The following is a 16678-nucleotide window of genomic DNA, read 5'->3' as shown; positions in this document are numbered from 1 at the left end:
GTTTCTGTTATTTCTATCTCCAAGTGCAAATAGGAGGCTGGTTGTAAATATCTAACCTGGAGCCCATCTAGCTCCTGTCTCCCAAAATACAAACAGGAGGCTAGTTCTAAGTGTCTTGCCTGAAGTCCATCTTTTCTCACCCCAGAGAAATGTAAACAGGAGGCCAGTTGTAAATGCCTTGCCAGAGGCCCATCTATCTCCTGCCTCATTAGGATGACTACTGCCTAAAACGCAGGAAAAAACATGCACTGGTGAGGATGTAAAGAATATGGAACCTACATACACTACTGGAGGGTAAATGGTACAGCTATAGAACACAGAACGGTGATTCCTCAGAAAAATTTAAAATAGACCTACCCTCAGTTCAGTTGCTCAGTCACGTCCGACTCTTTGCGACCCCATCGACTGCAGCACGCCAGGCTTCCCTGTCCATCACCAATTCCCGGAACTTGCTCAAACTCATGTCCATCAAGTAGGTGATACCACCCAACCATCTCATCCTCTGTCATCCCCACAGCCAGTCCCTCCCATCAGGAAGCTTCCATAAGCCTCTTATCCTTAAACATCAGAGGGCAGACAAATGGAAACCACAATCACAGAAAACTAACCAAACTGATCACTTGGATCACAGCCTTGCCCAACTCAATGAAACTTTGAGCCACGCCTCATGTAGGGCCACCCAAGACGGAAAGGTCATGGTGGAGAGTTCTCCATGTGGTCCACTGGAGAAGGGAACGGCAAACCACTTCAGTATTCTTGCCTTGAAAACCCCATGAACAGACCTACCCTATGACCCAGCAATTCCACTTCTGAGTACACAGCCAAGAGAATGGAAAGCAAGCTCTCAAACAGATATATCTGTGTTCATAGCAACATTATTCCCAACAGTCAAAAGGCAAAAACAACCCAACTGGCCATCGATGGATGAATGGATAAACAAAATGCAGTATGATACACACAATGGAACATTATTCAGTCTTCAAAAGGAATGAAATTCTGACACATGCTAAAGCTTGGTTGAAACTTGAGGGCATTATGATAAGTGACATATACCAGTCACAAAAGGACAAATACTATGTGATCCTGCTCGTATGAGGTACCCGGAGCAGATAAACCCACAGAAGCAAAAGGCAGAATGGCGAATACCAGGGGTTCGGGCAGGGCAGAGGAAGTTCGTGTTTCATGGGGACAGAGCTTCAGGTGTGCAAGGTGAGATGAGCTCTGGAGCTGGACAGTGACCGTCCACTGTGTGAATGCACAGCCACGTACGTGTACTTATATTGAGTCTATTGAGCTGTTCACTTAAAAACAGTTAAAGACTGGATTTTATGTCGTGTATTTTACCAATTTTTTTTTTTTAATTTACAACACAGATACAGGAGAATACTGCATCAACCAGAACTCATTTCAGAAAGATGAACATTATTTGGATAGAAAGTTTCTTGGAGGGACTTCCCGGGCAGTCCAGTGGTTAAGACTTCACCTTCCAATGCAGAGGGTGTGGGTTCGATCCCTAGTCAGGGAGCTAAGACCCCACATGCCAAAAAAAACAAGACATAAAACAGGAGCAATATTATGACAAATTCAATAAAGATTGTAAAAATATGTGTAAAATATTAAAAGTTTCTTTGAGTGACAGACTGGGTCCAGGAGACCAAGCGGAGAAAGTGGATCCAGGTCACCTCCAGCATCTGCCTGACTGAGAAGCACAGGCTGGCTGGAGGCAGCCACGCTCCCCTTGCCCTTCTGCTCCTCCAGGATCTCCTCCAAAACACATGTGGTGAGTGAAAGCAAAAGTCACTCAGTCGTGTCTGACTCTTTGCAACCCCTTGGACTATATATTGCAAGAAATTCTCCAGGCCAGAATACTGGAGTGGGTAGCTGTTCCCTTCTCCAGGGGATCTTCCCAATCCAAGGATCGAACCCAGGTCTCCCACATTGCAGGCAGATTCTTTACCAGCTGAGCCACAAGGGAAGCCCAAGGATACTGGAGTGGGTAGGCGATCCCTTCTCCAGAGGATCTTCCCAACCCAGGAATCGAACTGGAGTCTCCTGCTTTGCAGGCAGATTCTTTACCAACTGAGCTGGTGAGTAGGTACCGAATATAGGAGCCAACCGGCTAGGGACCGCTTTCCAAGTTTCACTTCTGTCGACTCCATCGGAAATCAAAGCCTCAAGGAAGAAGCTAATTTGCTGGTGAAGAAGCCAGGCCAGCCAGAGTCCCCTGCCAACCCCCTTTCACCTCCCCTCCAGCTGTGGTGTCCACTGAGACAGGATAGGAGAAGGCCCGGAGTGGGTGTGTGCCCTCAAGAAGAAAGTGCCTTCGGAACCTCAAGAAGCAGCCAGAGATAAGCAGAACCTGTACACAAAAGAAAGGCTGAAATTTCCAGCTGAACAGCTCTGAGACCCCTGCTATCCACTCACCCCACTCCAAGTCACTTTCTGATCTCTTGATTTTAATCTCGGGATCTGGTAGGAGCTACCTGCTCCACCCGACAAGCCTTCACTTACGGCTCAAAACAGAATTCCTTTAACCCTCGTGCAAAAGGTTTTCAAGGAAAGCTGACCCAGACCTCAAAAAAACAAAGATACCCCTCCTGACAAACTCAGGTTCTCTATGCTGTGCTTAACTCTGAGGTTAAGAAACAGGTAAATATATTTTTCTCAACGTGACACCTTCCAGCTTGACCTCCTGGAACACTACTAACTTCCTAAGATTATTCCACGCCACTGAAATACTGTCTTTCTGGATGCTCTTCCATAAGTTATAAACTACTACAGTACTTGTGTTAGACCCCAATAGATAACACACATGGAACACAAAAATCTAAAAATGTATTCCCACCTGGGGTTCCATCTGCAACATAAATAATCAACAGAGCATCTTCAGCCTGAAAAGCATCAATTATTAAAACTAAATATGGGCTTGTGAATTATTTCAGGCCAACCTCCTCACTCAAAATTCAGGAATTAGGTCCATTCATTTATTATGCAAATGGATAAAAGTGATTTTAATTAATTCCCTTTCTAGTTCTCTCAACAAGACTATTATCAAAGTTACATTATCTACAAGGTAAGTTTCTCCATTTTCATCTTGTGGGTGTGCCTAAAGACATGCGATGTTATGACAGGCAACATCCAATCTGGAGATACTCTGCCCCAGGAAGGATAGTGGGTCAGGGCTTGGGGCTCGGAAGCCTCACCTTAGCAAAGGTCAAAGAGAGTGCAAAGCTGTCTCAGTGGACACTACCCTCAGAATCGCCATTTTTGTAAAACCTTCCTCACCTTGACACTTTTCTACCCTCAGCTCTTTAAGCCCCAGAGAGTTCCACTGTCACTCCTTAAGCTGCATGTCCCATCGCCACTTCTGTGTCCTCGCCTGCGTTTCAGTCTGCCTCGTCCATCTCCACACCCAAATTAACTCATTGTTCTGTGAACTGAACCTCCCTCCCGGCTCTCCTGTTCAGTTGATCCCCTCTCCTCCTATCCTGGGCAAAGTCTGGAGAGATCCCATTCACCAAGCTGTCTGCCCTCCTTGAGGACAGGGAGGGGCCTGCTCATCTCTGGGCACCCAGCCCCTCACATGGCACCGGGCCCATCCCAGGGACCCAGGAAATGTTGTGGCCACACATGACCACGTTTGAATTACTTCCCAGACTACTGTTGACTCCGTTCTTCAGCATTTGCTGGGAGCTTCATCTCTTCTATTTGTCCAGTAAGCAAAGTACCTCTGAAACGACCTGACTGAATTAAATCTATACTGTGATTGTCTTCCAACAAACTGCTTCATTGCCTGGGGACACTTTTACGTTGGTTTAGTGGAAATAGAGGAGGTCCCATCCAAGCTGCTTGCATCCTACTCTTAGAACACTGAAACAGACGCACAGCTCAGAGTGAAGGACCAGGGTGCGGGGGACGGCTGTATCCTCCTGGTACCCATCGCGGCAGAAGAGGACAGGAGCAGTGGCAGGTAGGAGGGTGTGGAGCTGTGTCAGAGATGGGGGGCCCCACTTACCGGGGCCCAGCCGACCTCGGGGCAGTCATGGCCACACGGGTGGGCTTTCTTGAGGAATGAGGAGGCAGGTCATCACACAAGGAGAAATGAGGAGACATCCGAGAGCAAACGGAAGAGAACTGCTGAGACTAAGCCCCTCCCTACACCCGCGCCCCAGCAAAGGCCGACCTGAGGGCCATCTTGGAAAGGATGTCCAGAGTGAATCTCTGAGAAAACAAGTTCTGCAGCATGTAAGAGGTTAATTTTCTGTCCGACGGCCCAGTCTCCCTGAGACTGAACCTAGTTTTTCCCAGAGGCTCTGCAGGGAGCTGCCAAGTGTAGCCGGGAAGTGCAACCTTCTTACCTGACACAACCAGGAACTCCAAGGGTAATAAGTGGTGATGAGAAGACAAAATGATGCTTGTTGAGAAAGACTTAAATGGACTTGGAAAACCGTGACGGGTGCCTGCTGTCTTTGGGAAGCAAGTGAAGTAAAAGTCACTCAGTCGTGTCTGACTCTTTGCGACCCCATAGACTATACAGTCCACGGAATTCTCCAGGCCAGAATACTGCAGTGGGTAGCCTTTCCCTTCTCCAGAGGATCTTCCCAACCCAGGGATCAAACCCATGTCTCCCGCATTGTAGGTGGATTCTTTACCAGCTGAGCCACAAGGGAAGCTTTGGGGAGCAAGGAACACTCCAAAGCCATCAGCACCCATCCCATCCGGTAGATGCTGTAAACAAACCCCTAGCAAATCACTAATGGCTAATGTCACTTCTTTCCGAATCCCAGGCGAAAGGCCACATAAGATTCCAGCACTTCACAACATACGGAACTCCTTTGCCTATGTGGACTCATCTGATGAAGATCTAAGCATACTGAGAACTAACAGCATTACCCCATTTCCAAAGAGGAACTGGGGCACCGGGTTTGTGTAACATTCTGGGTAGCTCAACTGGTAAGCCACAGTGAGGACAGGGGCCCAGGTGGAACCCCTAGTCTTCCCAGTCCTGCTGAGCACAGCACTGTCTCCCCATCCCACTGGACAGAACTGGTATAAATGGGTGACACAGCCAACATGCATGCTCAGTCGTGTCTGACTCTTTGCCACCCTTTGGACGATAGCCCACCAGGCTCCTCTGTCTATGGGATTTTTCAGGAAGAATACTGGAGTGGGCTGCCATTTCCTCCTCCAGGGAATCTTCCCGACCCAGAGATCGAACCCGCATCTCCTGTGTTGGCAGGCAGATTCTTCACCCACTAAGCTACCAAGGAAGCCCAATAAATGGGTGAGGCTCATTACAGAAAAATCAGTTTTGCTTTAGCAAAACAGATGGCAATCGTCTAGTTCTAAAAGCCAGATAACAACATTCACCACATGTTCACAGGGTATCCCAGTACTACCCAAGTGACCAGAGATTGTAAAGAAAGTTGGAATTACAGACAGGCCATTCCAGAGCCAGGATGGAAAGCACAATCTGTGAGACCAAGCTTCTAAGAGAAGTGACTCATTCGGGCGGCAGGAGGGTGGAGAATGAGCTCACCATCAATGGGGGCATGCAAAGAATCTAAACCATGATCTGACAAAGAGGTTGTAAAGGGAATTCAAGAATGGGGCTCTGAGTTCATGATTCTATGACTTGGTCATAACAGCTTCATGAAATCAAGTTTTTGTCTCCAGCAAGAAACCAGGAGTTTAGAGTTGCTTTTTATTCTTTTAGGGGTTGTTTGGAGGGTGAGGAGAGAGGTCGTACAAGGGAGAGGGATTTGTTTTGGAATTATTTTGTCCCATCACAAAAAATTCCAGATGTGCACACATCAAGGGGCACATACCACTTCAAAGTAGCTTAGCAGGTATGGGTATGGGGGGACGGTGCTAGAATTCAACAATTAGAAGAAATTAAGAAAATGGGAATTGTCCTCTCCCAGGAACACAAAACTAATGAAGACAATGCCCCACACTACATTCATTGCAAACACAGTTTAGATAACAGGCTCATTACGCATTTCTTGCCAGCAAGCAGGCCACAGAAGATAAGGATTAGTCTAAAAAAAAAACCAGAAACTGCACAAAATTAGGCGTGTGAACAACAACAAAAAAATGTTGCCTTCCATTTCAGTAAACAAATAACACTGCCTGCCGCTCGGGTGAACAATGAATGTTGCCCCCAGTCAAGCCATCGGCCACTGCAGCCGCCCAGCGGGGCACCCTGCGAAGAACTCAGGATAGAGAAAAACAGGATACCCCTGTGGGCAATTAAGATGCACATCAAGGGAATCACTTCAAGGTGCCAGACTCCTGCACCTTCCTGTACACAGACGAGCACTGAAACCATTAACTTGACATGGCTATTTTTTGTGTGATTAGCAGTGATCTTTCATATTGAACTACATTTTTTTCCCAGCAAAAACTTTCTATATATCCTGGCTCCTCCCTCTCCTCTCTGGAACACCCAGGCTATAGTCCTCAGGTGAAAGTGAAAGTTACTCTTTCCGACCCCATGGACTATGCAGTCCATGGAATTCTCCAGGCCAGAATAGCAGAGTGGGTAGCTTTTCCCTTCTCAGGGGAACTTCCCAACCCAGGGATCCCAGGTCTCCCACATTACAGGCAGATTCTTCACCAGCTGAGCCACAAGGGAAGCCCAAGAATACTGGAGTGGGTAGCCAATCCTTTCTCCAGCGGATCTTCCCGACCCAGGAATCAAATCGGGGTCTCCTGCGTTGCAGGGGGATTCTTCACCAACTGAGCTATCAGGGAAGCCCTCAGTAAGGTCACCAAATAAAACATAACTCTCAGGTTTTAGGTTGTGCATGTATTTTTTTTTTTAGTGTACAGGGGTCAGGGGGCCCAGATGTGACTTCTTCCTCCAGCATTCAGGAGCTCTGTGCTGGGGGCCAGGTCTCCCCCAGCCTCTCTGATGAGACTCACCAGCTGTCATCAAGAGCGCTGAACAAGATAACTTTGAAAAGGTCTTTGCCCTTGCAAAGCACAGGCCGAAAAGTGAGTGGTTACTGTCATTTCTTTCTTGAGCAAGTGGCTAGGTAAGTCAGACTCGGTTGTGGGCTCTGGGTGTGCTATTTTCACAGGCATCCACAACCCCCCTCACCTACCCCTACCCTCAGGGCTGCTTAGAAGGTAAATCCAAAACCTGCCCCCACAGTCCTCAAGGCCTAAAAGGTCAAACGCCCTCCTTTCATCGGTCTGTGACTGGAGACATCTTTGGCGCACTTGTCCCCAGAATGAGTCATCACTTCCAGGAGCCAGCCTGCCTCGATCCCCCGCCCGTGTGTGCAGAGACAAACGTGCACTCTGTCACCTCTCCCCCGACAGCAGGTCTGGAATCTGGGCTTAAGGCACACGCAGGGCAGGTCCTGATTGGAAAACCGATCCAACATCCCCTGGCTTTGCGTTCCTGTTACCAACAGCAGCACTGCAGCCCCAGACACCCAACCAGCTACTGCTACACTGGGGGCCAAGGTTCCCGCCTGCCAGCTACTCTGGTTACAGAAGTGCATCTGAGAGATTTCTCCACATCCACCGAGTTCACGGTCGGCATGAGGCAACGACAGCACGGCGGCAAGCCAGTGTGACACAAACCTTCAAACCCGCTGCCCGTTTCACACACCACTACGGCTGGCTCACTGTCCAGATGGTGATAGTAACAAAGAGTTTAAATCATTTGCTTAGTTATCAGAACGATGCAAGGGATATGATTTTCCCATTTTGCAGAGAAGGAAACTGTTAGTTTATGTAACTTGGGCTGGGTGAGGTGGACGCACCATCCAAACTCACATTGAACCTCTATCCAGCACTGGGACATTGCTGTCAAGCTCCCCAAGACTTGACGGTCCAACCTACATATAGGGCAGTGGGCAGACCTTAAATTATATACACAGGAGGTGTAACGCACAGCAGTGTGAAAACTGTTCACTTCTCCAATGGGGAGGTCAAACTCAGCCACGATGGTACATTTTAAGAGCTTGATTTCCTGGTTTGGAAACTGGTCTGCTTACGCCAGAGGTCAGTCTGTGCTTGCTGGTAGGTCAAGCAGCAGCAGCAGACGAGTCTCGTCCTCCCAACTCTCCAGGTGGCACACGCGGGCAATCGGAAGACGCCTGGGGGGCAGGTACACAGGCTGGGCAGAGCCCTGCCACCGGCTGACAATCAGGGCCATGCCCCTTGCAGATCTGGACAGGGTCTCATCACTTTTGAGCTAACAAAGAAAAAGGGCAAATAATTTACTAGTATAAGAAAAAAAATCTAAATTGAATATCCATGGATAAAATCTTCTCCTCCTCTTTATCCAGATCTACACCTCAAGTCGTTACTGAGGGTTGGTGAGCAACTGGCCGATACCTTCCTGCCCACACCCACTCCCCTCTCACCCAGTCACACAAACTCTCACCAGTGCCCAGCACCGGGCTTGGCACCGGCCAAGACTTAGTTCCTGTCCTGAGACACTGAAAGTCTTATATCTTAACTGGCTCGGTAATTGAACAACTAACTGAACATGGATGTCCTTTATAACCTTTCTGAATGGTGAAGAAATTTGCTCTGGGAGAATGAGCCTCAGTCACTGGGAGGATGTAAGCCACCTGGCTTTTCGCTCAGACTGTTCATCCTCAAGGATACGACAGAATCTGCCTCCTGGGAGTTCTCTCTGTGGCTTCCTGAAGTCCTGGGATGTCTCCTTCCTCTGAGGATGACCCCTTGCGCCCTAACACCGGAGCAGGGCCTCAGAGGGACGGTGGGGGGCCTCCACCCACCACCCCTGGCTGATCTCCTCTGAGCATATTCAACTGAGCCCCCACGTCTGGGGTCCAAATCCAAGGTCTGCCCAGCTTTGAGCAACAAAACAGACAGGTGCTGCTTCGGGACTGGCCAGGACCACATCCACCTGAGAGGTTATGGGATAAATGATGGCTTTCATACAAAGCGTGAAAAAAAAAAAAAGACAATTCCTAAGAAATTCCAAAAGGACATGATGACTAATATGACTTATGTGAAAATGAAATTGGTTTATAAATAGCACACCTTCCTCTTGCTATTTCTATTAACAGCAAAGAGGAAGTCTTCTTCTCAGAGCCCCTGTGCACTGATAGTTATCAGCTGGCAAGGGTGATAAATTACATATAGATGACAGAAAAGGAAGTATGACTTTGGTGCAGAATGATGCAGGAGAAACAATGCCAGACTGGAAGTCCAGGTGCTGGGGCTTCCTCCCTACTCCTGCCCCTGACCCAGCCTCAATGACAGCACAGGGGTGGGGGAGGGGGGTTAGTCCCTCCCCTCCCAGCCAGCCTGGACCAAGTGAGACCATCAGCAGATGCTCCATGTGTTAGTCCGACCATGGTGAACGGACCCCTAAGAGAAACTTCTTACAGACAAGCATGTGCTCAGTCATGTCCAACTCTTTGCAACCCCATAGACTGTAGCCCGCCAGGCTTCTCTGTCCATGGAATTTTCCAGACAAGAATACTGGCCTGGATTACCATTTCCTACCCCAGGGGATCTTCCCGACCCAGCGATCAAACTCGCATCTCCTGCATCGGCAGGTGGATTTCTTAACACTGAGCCATCAGGGAAGCCTGAAACTTCCTACACAAGAGAGCAAACTCCTGAGTCCATCAGTGCCTGTGGGGATTCAGGGACTTTACTGGCAGGCCAGTGTTTTTCAGGACAGTCTCTGGTCCAATAGTAGAAAAATTCACCAGAAAAGCTTGCGATGCCTTGAAGAGCTTGCAGGTCAGACTAAGACTTCCTGACAAATGAAGCAGCAAATCCAGCCAGCCCTGGCATCCCGGCAGCAAAGCCTGTTCTGCATTAAGCAGTCCTGCCCATGGCAGTTGGGCTGCAGGCCATCCTGCAGGATGTGGGGTACCACAGGAGGCATGGGGAGTGCCTGCATCTGGGATGCAAGGAGCTGTCAGCCTGTAGAAATGCGTCAGGAAAGCAGACACCCACAGCAACTCCAGACACACAGGAAATAGAGAAGGCACGGGAGGTTTCCTCTCCTCCTTTAAGGGCCCCACCCGGCAGGAAAGCCCCACACTCCAGGCACAGAGCCGATGCACAACACACCAGTTACCCCAGTCTTGTATGGTTCCCCAGGGCAGGGCTGCTAACACTTTGTGTCACAATGAGGTAATGGAGGTCTCATGACTTCTCACCTTACTGCTACATCAAAAACATCAGCATTTCATCTAAAACTGGCAGAATCCTTCTCCAGGATTCGCAAAACTGTCAAGAACATGGCTTTGGTGGAACTTGTGCCCAAATTCAACACCCCAGCCACAGCTCTCGTAACCCCACTGCTTTACTAATTTCATTCACCTGTGGATATTAAGACTAATTTAAGAGGGCCTCAGACCAACCCAACAGAATAATGAGCAAAAAAGAGTTGATAGAGAAAGAAGTCCATAGGGTCAATGAGGTACAAGAAAATATTCAATTCTATTCGTAATTTAAGATATGCAAATCAAAGCTGGCCTTTCAGATGGTCCAAAATCAAAGCAATTTGTAAAACCTGAGGGCTGGTGAGAATGGGGAAAAAAACAAATGCTCACCACTCCCTGCTGGTGGGGTAATAAACCGGGTAAGCACTGTGGCAACAGCTGTTGTCTTTTTTGCACACACCAGCAAACCCCAGCAATTCTGCTACGAGACCCAGGCACAAAACAGTAATTACGGCCCTGATTATAATGAGGAAAACTGGAAACAAATATCTACAGGACTTCAAATTGGGGACCACTCAAACCATATAATTGAGAATTATTAGGGTGTGAAAAGATAAAGAGACAGAGAGGTAGTTCCCCAAATACTATTAATAACATGAAAAGACGTATATACTAGGTGAAAAAGGTACAAATATATTTATCATATGAAATCATTTTAAAGAACGACATTTACACATATTCCGATAAGCACAAAAATGATGGACTGATATGTGTACCATCAAGGTTCACAGGCTCACCCCTGGGGATGAAGACGAGGCCTTCCCTTTCCATCACAAATACTTCCACAGTGTTCATTTCTGGGTTTTTATTACATAGGCATGTACTGCTTTAGCATTAATTTTTAATGACCTCAGAGACCTGGGGGGAAGATGGCGAACTCTGGCCTGCTGGGTATCAAGGTCCCCCCCACCCATCCTTGAAACTGCTGAGACAGGAGCGGCTGACGGCGGGGAGGACGCCTGCTTTGGTCGGAGAGGTCAGATGGGTGACCATCTCCAGCACTGGGATTGTGCAAGGCTCAGATCTTATAATCCCATAGTGATGAGTGTTCTCAGGTCCCTGCCAAGCAGCACAAAAGGCCTGGGGCAGGGGAGGGGGTGGGGCAGCTGGCACCCGGGGGCCAATGTGCTGGGCAAAACAGGCCCCGGTTTAGGCCCCGATGCCCTGGAGGAGGAAATGGCTAACCACTCCAATATTCTTGCCTGGAGAATCCTCTGGACAGGGGAGCCCTGAGGGCTATAGTCCATGGGATCACAAAGAGCTGGACACGACTGAAGTGACTTAGCACACAAAGCACACAGCACCCTCAGCTCTTAACCACTAACTCATGAATGGAACACAGGACCGTGTAGCCTCTCTTTATACACCGGCAAGGGCCGTCTGTCCAGGTCTGTGTCTTGGCCAAAAAGCAAGCCCCACTGTGGGACTTCTGCCCGATCCCTGTCCCGTCCCCTCAGCAACTCATGGAGAGGCAGTGGCTAAATATCACCTGGATGCTCCCAAGTGCTGCCTACAGCTCAAGGATAAGAGTTCGGGGCCTAGAGGGAGACACTGGCCTTCACATCCTGGCTCCCCACCTGCTAAGCTGTGACCGTGAGCAACTGACCAGTCTCTCAGCCACTCAGTCTCAAATCTGTAAGATGGACGATCCTAACAGCGCCCGCCCCCTGGGATGGGTATGAGGTGGTACACGAGAAGTTCTTTTCCAAGTGCACAGCCAAACCAAAGCCAGGTGCTACCCTGTGGTCACAAAGGGTCCAAAGGCTGGACTGAAAACTAAGACTGCAGCCTGACAGCACTTTGCCTAAGTTAACTATTTAAATCATATTCTCCCAAAAAGTCAAGGGCAAAGAATTCCACTGGTTAAAATGAATATAGAAATACCAGAAAGGTATGGTTAGATTTCAATAGACTGGGCATACATTTCCATTTTGTCCAAAAGGTCTGAGTCAAAGGGAACCCCAAGACTGGGCCACAATCTGGGCCGACGCAGAGTTCACCGGCAGGTTAAGTGCCTGGTTATACCCCAGGACCCTTGCTGCTTCTATCTTTTGTCAACCAGAGGTGGATGCCTAGTGAGACCAGGAGGATTTCACCAAAAAGAGAGAAGACATGTGTCCAAGGAGATGCTGGACCTTTAGGAACAAGGCACACAGTGTAAATCCACTCATCCTGTCCCCGAAGCTGGGCCAGCAGGCTCTGTGGGTGCCCTTAGGAGCAAACAGGCGGTGGATCTGGAATCAGGACTCTGACCCAGCAACTGATAGCCTTTTTCTGGAAAGTACAGCATTCAGCACCAGGGAAAAAGTCTCACAGGAATTGCAAACCTGCTGTATGGGTTGAGGGATGTGGTTGCAATCACCAGAACAACTTCCTCTCCAAACTGAGCCCTGGGCGTTCGCTCCCACCCTCCCTCCAGCTGGACCATCCCGGGCCACCCCCTCAGCCGGACTGCCGGGGGCCAGCACCTGACACACGCAGGCCCCTCCCCACACACCATGCACTGGGTCTCACACACCCTTCTTTCCTCCATCGGAGCTCACACACACACACACAGACATGTCAAGCTAAAACAAGTTTCACAGAACAATGTCTAACCTTAGTATGCCTGGGTCCAATATTTTCTTTTCTACTCTTATCTCTTTTTAAAAAAATGCCCATGGACCCACTAAACTGATTTTAGGGCCAGTGAGTCGCAAGCTCTCTGTGAAAAAATTACTGTGTCCAGAGCCAAGGCTCTCTGCAGGCAGAAACTCCAGCTGCTTCTCACTTTTTGTTTGTTAAGTCAAAGGTGGGGAGAAGCGGGGAGGCATGGGAAGAGGAAGCAGCAGGGGAGCACAGGGAAGTGGGGGGGACACACGAAAAAGTGGGGGGCAGGTCACGGGCTCCCTGACAGCCCGCTCCCACCGTCAAGAGGCTGTCCCACTCCCGCCTGCCATGCCCCCCGAGCTAGACCTGCAGCCAGGACCCAAGCAGGTGTGGGGCCCTGGTTCTCTCTCCAAATCCACCACTCAGAGCTTGGAAAGGTCCCATTTCACAGACAGCCACCGAACAGGCAGCTGGAGTCACCTATACACTGAGAGCATATCAAATCACTGAAGGGCTTGTGCAGGCTTTGCTCAGCTTCTCTTCCCAAATCCCATTTCGAGTCCCAGTGAGCTTATCCCATAGGAAACCTGGCCAGGGTTCAGTGACACGTAACATGAGGGACTTCGCCCAACCCTCCCCAGGCATCTGCCCCAACGCTGACCCTGCATCCCAGCCTTGCATGTTCCTTGTCACCTCAACAGCTCCGGGTTCTCACGCCCAGGTCACACTGAGGAAGTTAAAGCGCCCGCAGGTCAAACCACCAGCCTCAGGGTCACAAATGGACCACCGTCGTCTAGGCCTTTCTCAAAATGCTCCAAAAGTCGCCCCTGCCAACAGGCCTTCCCTGAAATGAGCCGCCTGCAGCCTCAGCTAGCCCCAGCAGCACCCTCTCACTAATCAATCCATCGCATTTAGATACCTTTTAGACCTTGAACCCAGAAGAGTAAGGATCCAAGAGAGGCTGACTCACAGGGGACAGGGGGTCCCACAAGGTGATTCATAGCCCAGATCGCAGTGTCAGGCAGGACTGTCTCAACTCTACAAATAGCCCTCCTCACTGGCACCTTGCGACCTTCCCTTAAAATAACAATGACCACGGTGACCCCACGCTCAGTCCCAGGAGCTCTTATCCATCTTAGGGAACTTTTACAATAACTTGCAAATGGGTGTGATCCTCTCTTCACCTCACAGTGGAAGAAACCTATATTCAGAGAATTTGTCTTTGGCCCAAGTTACAGGGCTAAACTACAAAGCCAAGTTCTTTGCACCAGCCTGTGTGCCCCATTGGCCTCAAGCCCTTCTTTTGAAATATCACCCTCCATCTCCTGCCCCCTCCCTCTGGTCCAGGGCCCTGAACACAGCTGACTGGGTGGAGGGTAGGCTTGCTTCCTTCCTTCTGGGCTGGCCACCCCCACCCCTTCAGGGCAAGACTTCTCCTCGGCCTTTCCGAGGTCCCCTCAAGACCCAAGATCCCCCCACTTGCAATAAGACTCAGCCAATGTTTATTTCTTGATTCCTATATGTTCCTCACTTGCTTACTTTAATTCTTAAGACCCAAATTATTGAACAGGGAATGAAAATTAACTTTCACAATCACCCCCCCATTACCCGCCCCCTCCCATGAAAACACTGTAAGCTCATCTTTCCAAAACACTCCTGTTATCCTGGGGAAACTACTAGGTTCTAAAAACTCTGAATCAATACTGCCAGTTGTTTTAGTCAAGTTCCTGTTTGGGGGTCAAAGCCTGGGTTGACATCTGCTTTCTCCAGCAACTACCCTCCACACAAACTACCCTTCAGTTATCTACACACAATGCGGTTCCATGGCACTTACCAGTTATTTCCAAAACACTACTTTCCATCCTGCATTTTCCCCGGCTTCCCCCAAATAACATTATCCCGCAGGGGCATTTGATGGGAGGCCTAGCACCCCTCCGGCTGCAGGAAAGGTGCACAGAAGCCGGCAGAGCAGAGACCAGGCTGTAATAGGAGAACTTGGATTCCAAACCCGGCTCGGTTGTGTGACCTTGGGCACGGTAAGTCAAGCTCCCTGAGCCTCAGTCTCCTCAACAGCAAAGCAGAAAACCTTAACATTCCCCGTCCCCGAAGAGCTCCATAAATGTCCCTGACGCTAAGCAGGGGCTGTTCGCTGCCCAGGTAAAACCCACCCGTCCCTCCCCGGATGGAGCTGACTGCTCCCGCCGTCCGGGGGTGGAGGGGGTCCCTCCTCGAGTTGGCCACGCCGATCAAGGTCAGGTAAACCCTGCAGGAAAAGGCCCGAGGGATGCTCACGAGGCCGCCGGGCCCCTGGGCCTGTTCTCCGCCTCCCTCCCCGAATCTCTTGCCCCGGAAGGACCACAGGGGACCGAGTGCAATCCGGGGAGCCGGGTGGACTGGCATCTCCCCGCCCGCGCCCGCTACGGCCTGGCTGCATCCCCCGAATCCGGCCCTGCGGGCCGCGCCCCGCCCCTCCTGACGCGGCTTCCCCCAGAGGCTGTGGCCCCCTACCTCGGCTGCGGCTGGGCTGGGACAGCAGCTCCGCAGGGGGTTCGACACCGGAGATCCGTAGCGCGGAGGCGGCTACAAACCCTGCAGAGCCGCGCGCGTGGCCGCCTTTGTATGCAAACACCCAGCCCGCAGCGCGCTCCGTCTGCCTGGCCCCTCCCCCAGGGGCGGGGCCAGTTGTAAGGGGCGGGGCCATCGGGGTGGTGCGGGGCCGGCGAGGTGGCGCGAGAGTTCTTTCGACCCCGCCCCCGGGGCAGGACCAGCGGGGAGGGGCGGGGCCAGCGGGGTGGCGCGAGGGCCCTTTCGAGGAGCGAGCCACTCCGCAGCTTCCTGAGCCCGTCGGGCCCCAGGCGGCGGATCCTCCCTGGCAGGAAGTCCCCGAGCCGGCCCGCCCCTCCTCCCTCGCCTACCTTTAGGGCTGTTTACTGAGATGCAGAAGGAAGAGGGAAGAGTCCTGCTTGGAAGGAAGCAGGAGTGCCGGTTCTGGCCACTCTTAAGATTTGAAGTTTCTCCCAGCCATCCCAGACATGTCGGGAAGGGTTTCTGGTGCTCGTTGGCGAAGTCCCGCCGGCTCTACGTGGAAGTAGGGGGGTCGTCTGCTATCTTTCCCTGCTCTCCCTATTACTGTCACAACTAAACAAGGCCAGACTTTTGCAGGGAGAATTTTTTTTTCCCCCAACAAGCAGTGAGAAAACACTAAACCACATATTTCAGTACAAGCGGAGTTGGATCCCCGGAGCGCTTGCCCGGCTTATGTTGCCGATCGGGAGTCCCCCCCCACCTCCCCGAGGACCCCTGCCCTGTGGTCTGCAATCACCCAGCTGTGACTCAGCCCGGAGCTGAGGTGATCCCCTGAGCCAATCCCAGGACATGCCGCTTTCTGCCCAACTTGGGTGAGAAGAAGGAAACCGCGGGGATGAGCAGACTCGCTCCAGGCTGTGGAGGAGGGAGGGAGGAGTGATGCCCGGGCCAAGTGACGCAAGCCTCCTGGAGGCTGAAAAGACTCAGTTTCACTATCTGAAAAATGGGAGGCAGATGCTCAACACACGGGTCCACTTTGAGGATGGAAATAGCCATCATGTGAAATACTCCAAGGCCTTTCACTAACTTGAAAGTGAAAGTGGCTCAGTCGTGTCCAACTCTTTGCCACCCCACGGACTATGCAGTCCATGGAATTCTCCAGGCCAGAATACTGGAGTGGGTAGCCTTTCCCTTCTCCTGGGGATCTTCCCAACCCAGGGGTGGAACCCAGGTCTCCCGCATTGGCAGGCAGATTCTTTACCCGCTGAGCCAATTCTAGAACTTTATACATGAAGGCTTCCCAGGTGCTCTAGTGGTAAAGAACCCAC

The 16678-nt window shown here is 50.7% G+C and overlaps 1 protein-coding gene across 4 annotated transcripts in view; it reads right to left on the bottom strand.

The window, feature by feature from the left end:
- The window catches only part of LPIN1 (lipin 1), a 127244-nt gene that overhangs the window by 55813 nt on the left and 54753 nt on the right, over window positions 1-16678 (bottom strand). The window contains exon 1 of one of the 4 annotated variants that reach the window (XM_088841196.1): window positions 15333-15483. The exons of the other annotated variants lie outside the window; for them this stretch is intronic. The gene's annotated coding sequence lies outside the window, so the exon portion shown is untranslated. Of the gene's footprint in view, window positions 1-15332; window positions 15484-16678 lie in introns of those variants that run through there. 4 annotated transcript variants of the gene reach the window in all.

Source organism: Moschus berezovskii, chromosome 11 (genome assembly GCF_049115385.1).
Source record: "Moschus berezovskii isolate FMDL1 chromosome 11, NW_MosBer_1.0, whole genome shotgun sequence".
NCBI classification, from domain to species: Eukaryota; Metazoa; Chordata; class Mammalia; order Artiodactyla; family Moschidae; genus Moschus; species Moschus berezovskii.
This window is presented reverse-complemented; position numbering and strand designations above follow the sequence as displayed.